The sequence below is a fragment of the Pseudophryne corroboree genome, chromosome 9 (genome assembly GCF_028390025.1).
Source record: "Pseudophryne corroboree isolate aPseCor3 chromosome 9, aPseCor3.hap2, whole genome shotgun sequence".
Taxonomy (NCBI): domain Eukaryota; kingdom Metazoa; phylum Chordata; class Amphibia; order Anura; family Myobatrachidae; genus Pseudophryne; species Pseudophryne corroboree.
In genome coordinates, this window is record NC_086452.1 from 206,648,794 (window position 1) to 206,655,855 (window position 7,062).

General features: G+C 52.2%; 1 long non-coding RNA gene across 1 annotated transcript in view; it reads right to left on the bottom strand.

Annotated features, from left to right (window-relative positions):
* LOC134956892 (uncharacterized) overlaps positions 1-6,632 on the bottom strand; it is a 79,911-nt gene extending 73,279 nt beyond the window's left edge. The window contains exons 1-2 of the long non-coding RNA XR_010186268.1: positions 6,387-6,632; positions 2,371-2,582 (exon numbers count right to left, since the gene is read on the bottom strand). This is a non-coding gene — a long non-coding RNA (uncharacterized LOC134956892). The remainder of the gene's footprint in view (positions 1-2,370; positions 2,583-6,386) is intronic.
* Between the last annotated feature and the right edge of the window lie 430 nt (positions 6,633-7,062).

Below are 7,062 nucleotides of genomic sequence, written 5' to 3' on the forward strand. Positions count from 1 at the left end.
GCTTGAACTTATCTGGTTTCTTAGAGGGAGCTAGAGGTTCTTCATCATCATCAATTTGAAGAATCAGCCTGATAGCCTCCAAGAGGTCAGGAACATCCACTTGTGTCATAGATTCCCCATCATAAGCATCTGCATCAGTGTCTGAGGAGTCAGTATATGAGCCATCTTCATCAGATGAAGTATCTGAAACATGTGGATTGTGAGGAAGTAATAGCCTGCTTAGATGACCCCTTAGTCTTAGGTAGGCGAGGGTTAGGATTTTGCTTAGCCAAAGACTGATTTAATTGCTGTAACTGAGAGGACACAGTTTCTGCCCAAGACAGATTAACTGCAGGGACAATATGTGGCTGTAATGGCACAGGAGGTCCCGTAGGGGGTGCAAGTCTAGTTACCAGCGTAGTCAGTAAAGTAGAAAATGTAGAACACGGCGGGTCATGATTCGCCCCTATTGCTGTAGACTGACTGAGGGGTATAAAACCCCCAGTACCTGAACCAACAGCTGCAATATTCTCCTCAGAGACATCCATGGTAGTAGCACTGCATGTTGCAGGATCAGCCATAGAATTATCACCCTGTTTAGCTGACATTATATGAAAGCATAACCGTAGGGCAAAATAGTACAATATAAGCAGACAAAGTACCTGGCAGAAATCCCACTGTATAGTGTGACTGCAAGCAGAGCACACACAGAGGATTTAAGAGGTATATGGTGACTGTAATACACAGAGAAAACTACCAAAAAAGTATATCCTGTGAAACACTATATTATATGATAACCCTGACAAACTTAACCCCCTTCAGGGTACAGAATATAGGGATAGCAGTATATGTGAGATACACGGAATGGAAATCACACAGCAGCTACTGACACACACACAGTCACATGTACAATGCAGAAATTATAACAAACAATAAAACTGAACTGGACTAGCAATACTAAGTAACTGCACTACAAAGTAAGCTATATATGTATATACTGTAGATATAACAATGCACAGTAAAGACTGGATGTATATCCCAGGGTACATGTACTAAATAGCTCTGAATGTATGCACATGTTCTTAACTAACACAATCTAAAAGATATGTAGAATAGTTAGGTGTCCTGTAAATGCTCAGCGCTGATGATGCAGGCGGCTTTACAAAGGAGACATTGACCAGCAGTCCCAAAGTCAGCTCAGCATGTGTGTAATGGCACCCAAACGCTGACAGGGAGTGAGGGAGACAGAGAGATGCAGCTCCAGGGCGGGAACATTAGCAGTAAATGGCGCCTGGGGCTGGGGGAGGGGCTACAGGTCAGAGCCTTATCCCCTTGCTGGACTTCACCACTGGGTACTGCGGGCCTTAGCAAAACGAATTATGAGGTAATCCGACCTGTGCCCTTTGCTCTGGTGGTCTAGTGGGGTCCCTGTACTGCCACAGTGTCCACGCCAGCGCACTCGATCCATCTCCTAAAGACTGCGCCGGATCGCGATTTCCATCGGGTCTTGCCTGGGGGACCCTCTTACCTCCTCCCTTGATGCAGCCACGCAACCCCGGAGAGCAGCGGCAAGTGTGTATGCCCTACTTGAATATACATATACACACACACATACATATACAGTGGTCGAAGTGGACATTTTGAAGTGGGGGTATGGAAAAGTGAAGGTTGCAATTATGCGCGCGCCTCCGGAAGAGGGGGTGTGGCCACTCAAATGGGGGCGTGTCCTTCAGTGTATTAGGACCCCTTATACTATCTAGAAATTCTTATACTATCTAGAAATTCACATTACAGCACACGGAATGAGCCGAAATTCACACTACAGCACATGGTATGAGCCAAAATTCACACTACAGCACATGGTATGATCCGAAATTCATATTTTACCACACAGTATGAGCCTAAATTCACATTACAGCACACCGTATGAGCCGAAATTCACATTACAGCACACAGTATGAGCCGAAATTCACATTACAGCACACGGTATGAGCCGAAATTCACATTACAGCACACGGTATGAGCCGAAATTCACATTACAGCACACGGTATGAGCCGAAATTCACGTTACAGAACACGCTATGACCCAAAATTTCAGATTTTACCACACTGTATGAGCCGAAATTCACATTATAGCACACGGTATGACCCGAAATTCACATTACAGCATACGGTATGAGCCAAAATTCTGATTTTACCACATGGTATGAGCCGAAATTCACATTATAGCACATGGTATGAGCCGAAATTCACATTATAGCAAACGGTATGACCCACAAATCAGGGACAGGGAGAGAGAGTGACAGCAAGGACTGAGAGAGTGACAGCAGGGACTGAGAGAGTGACAGCAGGGACTGAGAGCGTGACAGCAGGGACATAGGGTAACATTACCTGATATGTGCAGCGGAGGTGCGGAAGGGACTGTGGTTGTCGGTGGCGGATGAGCCCATGGTCTGCGGGGGATGCGGCGGTACTAAGCTGTCCTTCTTCGCTGAGGCGTTGATGTCCCTCTGACCACCGCCAGTTGTGGTCTGCGGTGGTCAGCTTTCAATGGCGGTGCAGCGTGCAGAAGTAAGCGCTGGTCAGCGGTGGGAGGCGGGCAGCTGTGATATAAATATATCATTTTTTTACATTTATTTTATTTATTTTTCCCTGTCCCTGCGTCCAAGTGATCTGGGGGTGAGCTGGAGTCCAAGTGATCTTGCCCAGATCACTTGGACTGCAGCTTACCCCCAGATCACTTGGACTGCAGCTCACCCCCAGATCACTTGGACTGCAGCTCGCCCCCAGATCACAAGGGGGGGAGCTGCAGTCCAAGTGATCTGGGGGTGAGCTGCCCAGACACTTGCCACCAAGCACAACTCCCCCCACCCCTCGCCTTAGTGGTCCTGGTTCCTCAGTCCCGGAGGAAGCAGATGCTGCCGGAGATGCTGAGGGCACGGAAATAGAGGTAACAGCGCTGCCTGTTGTCTCCGGAGCTGCCGCTGCTGTAGGCAACTCCAACATCGGGAGGCGCGGGGCGGCAGGGAGGGAGGGGATAGGGAGACGTGGGGTGGGAGGGAGGGGATAGGAAGACGCGGGGCGGCAGGGAGGGAGGGGATAGGGAGACGTGGGGTGGGAGGGAGGGGATAGGGAGACGCGAGGTGGAAGGGAGGGGATAGGGAGATGCGGGGTGGGAGGGAGGAGATAGGGAGGCGCGGGGCGGCAGGGAGGGAGGGGATAGCGAGACGCGGGGCGGCAGGGAGGGGATAGTGAGACGCGGGGTGCGAGGGAGGGGATAGGGAGACGCGGGGCGGCAGGTAGGGAGGGGATAGGGAGGCGCGGGGCGGCAGGGAGGGAGGGGATAGGGAGGCGCGGGGCGGCGGGGAGGGAGGGGATAGCGAGACGCGGGGCGGCAGGGAGGGGATAGTGAGACGCGGGGTGGGAGGGAGGGGATAGGGAGACGCGGGGCGGCAGGGAGGCGCGGGGCGGCAGAAAGGGAGGGGATAGGGAGGCGCGGAGCGGCGGGGAGGGAGGGGATAGCGAGACGCGGGGCGTCAGTGAGGGGATAGTGAGACGCGGGGTGGGAGGGAGGGGATAGGGAGACGCGGGGCGGCAGGGAGGGAGGGGATAGGGAGGCGCGGGGCGGCAGGGAGGGAGGGGATAGCGAGACGCGGGGCGGCAGTGAGGGGATAGTGAGACGCGGGGTGGGAGGGAGAGGATAGGGAGACGCGGGGCGGCGGGGAGGGAGGGGATAGCGAGACGCGGGGCGGCAGTGAGGGGATAGTGAGACGCGGGGTGGGAGGGAGGGGATAGGGAGACGCGGGGCGGCAGGGAGGGAGGGGATAGGGATGCGCGGGGAGGGAGGGGATAGGGAGGTGCGGGGCGGCGGGGAGGGAGGGGATAGCGAGACGCGGGGCGGCAGTGAGGGGATAGTGAGACGCGGGGTGGGAGGGAGAGGATAGGGAGACGCGGGGCGGCAGGGAGGGAGGGGATAGCGAGACGCGGGGCGGCAGTGAGGGGATAGTGAACGCGGGGTGGGAGGGAGAGGATAGGGAGACGCGGGCGGCAGGGAGGGAGGGGATAGGGAGGCGCGGGGCGGCGGGGAGGGAGGGGATAGCGAGACGCGGGGCGGCAGTGAGGGGATAGTGAGACGCGGGGTGGGAGGGAGAGGATAGGGAGACGTGGGGCGGCAGGAAGGGAGGGGATAGGGAGGCGCGGGGCGGCAGGGAGGGAGGGGATAGGGAGACTTCTCTTGCCTTTCAGATGCTCCAATTAAATATATTTTACAAAAAAAAAAAATATTTTGATAAGTAAGCCCAGACCAGGGCCGGCCGCGGCGAGGGTCTAGCCTGCCACAGCCGTCAGTCACCTCACCTACGCCAGTGTGTTGATTTCCCTGCTCCATGTCTCTAACAGAAATAGACGGAGCTGCGCGTATGAGAGAGCAGGTCAGGAGACGGGCGCCGCACAAGCGCACGGCATGTTCGTGCTGACGGCGCCTAGGATGCGTGTTAGGCTGTCAGTGTGGGCGGCGCCCGTCTCCTGACCTGCTCTCTCATACGCGCAGCTCCGTCTATTTCTGTTAGAGACATCATGGAGCAGGGAAATCAATACACTGGCGCCGGTGAGGTGACTGACGGCTGTGGCAGGCTAAACCCTCGCCGCGGCCGCCCCTGGTCTGGGCTTACTTATCAAAATATTTTTTTTTTTTGTAAAATATATTTAATTGGAGCATGCCGCCCTCCAGTGGCCAGCGCCCATAGGCAGCTGCCTAAAGCTGCCTAATGGTAGCGCCGGCCCTGGTTGGAGCTTAGGATCAAGATCCAACTCTACACCCCTATGTTATCCCTGTGGAACCCCAGTGTACCCCGCTGCAGAAACAAAAATTCTACTTCCCCTATTTTCATTGAAGACATTTAAAATTATTTTCTGATTCAATTATTTCTGTGGTTGAAAAACAACATTTCAAACATATCAGTTTGTATGTAGTCTAGCTTTAGTTGGGCACATGCCTAATTTTTACAGTATTTTTTTTTTTTTTTCAATGCAGCAGGGAAAGTGCAGCTCTTATAAAACTGAAAACTTATGGGGGGAACTTTTTCAATGCCTGGAGAGAGACAAAGTGCCAACCAATCACACTTCTGTCATTTTTTAAAACACAGCCTGTAAAATGACGTTACTTGTTGGTTAGTAATTTTTCACTGGAGGACTGGTGGGCAATGTCGGAATGGGTCACTAAGGGGCAACCAGGAAAATGCAGTGGTTGGGGCCCATTGAAGTGGTGTGAAGGATAAGGTGCTTCTGGCAGTGAAGGGTGTGTAATGACAGCAGCTGAGGAGGGACCAGGCTAGAGCCAGAGTACATACATATCAACTGTCCTAATTTTCGCGGGACAGTCCCATTTTCTTGCGACTGTCCCACCCACGGGCCGCAGTGTCCCGCAGTTGGGGGCGGGGGGCAGTTGGGAGGCTCCTGTCACTCAGTACTCTGCTTAGCAGAGTAGCAGTGAATAAACTATTTACTGGAGACAGAGGGAAAATGCCAGCAGCTCACAGAGTGCTGGGCATGCCCCTTCTGTGACTCCCCTTGTTCATAGATGGGCGCAGCTTTGCCGCACAGATGTCCCGCATCCCCATCAGAAATGTTGGGAGGTGTGAGAGTAAGTATAGGAAGAGAGGCAGGAGAGGACACAGTGGGTGACTGCAGTATTTAGGATTATAGGTTTTTCCTTTTACTCCCACCCTTGCTGATTACTCTTGTACACCCACCCCTCCTACAAACAATAATATACATTTATCACATACATTTTCCTGCCCACAAATAATATGCACTTACACCCCACCCACACATAACAATAGCATACACTTACACCCCACTCCCCACAAATGACAACAATATACACTCACACCCCCTACCCACTAATCACAATAGTATAAACTTACACCGCCCTGCCTATTAAACATAATGTACACTAGTAACATACTCTCCAACTGTACCTTTTTAATAGGTACAGTACCTTTTTTTTATGGTCTGTACCGATTTTTGCCTCTCCAAACTATCATTGAAAGTATAGGAAAAGGGGCGTGGCCACGCCCCCCCTTTACCCGCGGTCACGCCCCTTTTTCGGATTTGTACCGATTTTTCTGTGTAAGATGTTGGAGGGTATGTAGTAATATACTCACACCCCCTGACCACAAATCACAAGAGTACCCACTTACACCCCCTGCCCACTAATCACAAGAGTATACCTTAGCACCTCCCTGTCTACACATGACAATAGTATACCCTTACATCACCCCCTGCTCATGCATGATAGTATTCTTACATCCCCCCACACACATGGTAATAGTATACATTATATCCCCCCTTCCACAAATGAAATTAAAAAACACTTACATCCCTTTTTTCCCTTCCCAGACACTTACTTATTTTTGAAGGTCTTTCAGACTCCAGAGTTGCAGAGCTCTGGAGATAAGGTGAGGAGATAAGAAGGAGGGGCAGGGACTCAGGGTGGAGCAGGAAGAGGAGGCTTTGTCAGTACTCAGTATCTGTGAAGTGAGTAGTAATATAGCTGGTGCCCCGGCAATATGCATTAAGGTACTGCCAGCACAATCAGTCAGTACTGCAGCCAGTCCCGTCCCCTCCACCGAGGAGATCAGCTAGGTCACTCACTTGTATAATAGCCGGTGCTTCAGCTGAGCTGCATGATGTAAGGCACCAGAATGGAAAGCACCCCCTCTTGTCACTGGTCAACCTGTCTGCATCCAGAAATGGTCAGAGCTGCAGTTATTTTTCCTGCTGCCTCTGTCACACTGTGGGCAGGATTCAAATGTTCCTCGCTCCCTCCCACCCCCTATCGCGCCCACCGGCGGAATTCTAATGTTACTGCAGACGGGCATGACAACTTTATTTCAGCTCGCTACCTCCGGAGGTAGCGAGCTGAAATGCGTGTAAAGAGACCCGTTTGGGTGCCCAAATGGGTCTCTTTACGATTGCGCCCATTACTACTACTAGTTGGGTTTAGGCACTTGACGCACCTACATAAGACTGTAATGAGCGCAATCAGCGCGAAAACGGGGCACATTTTAATATTGCCCCACT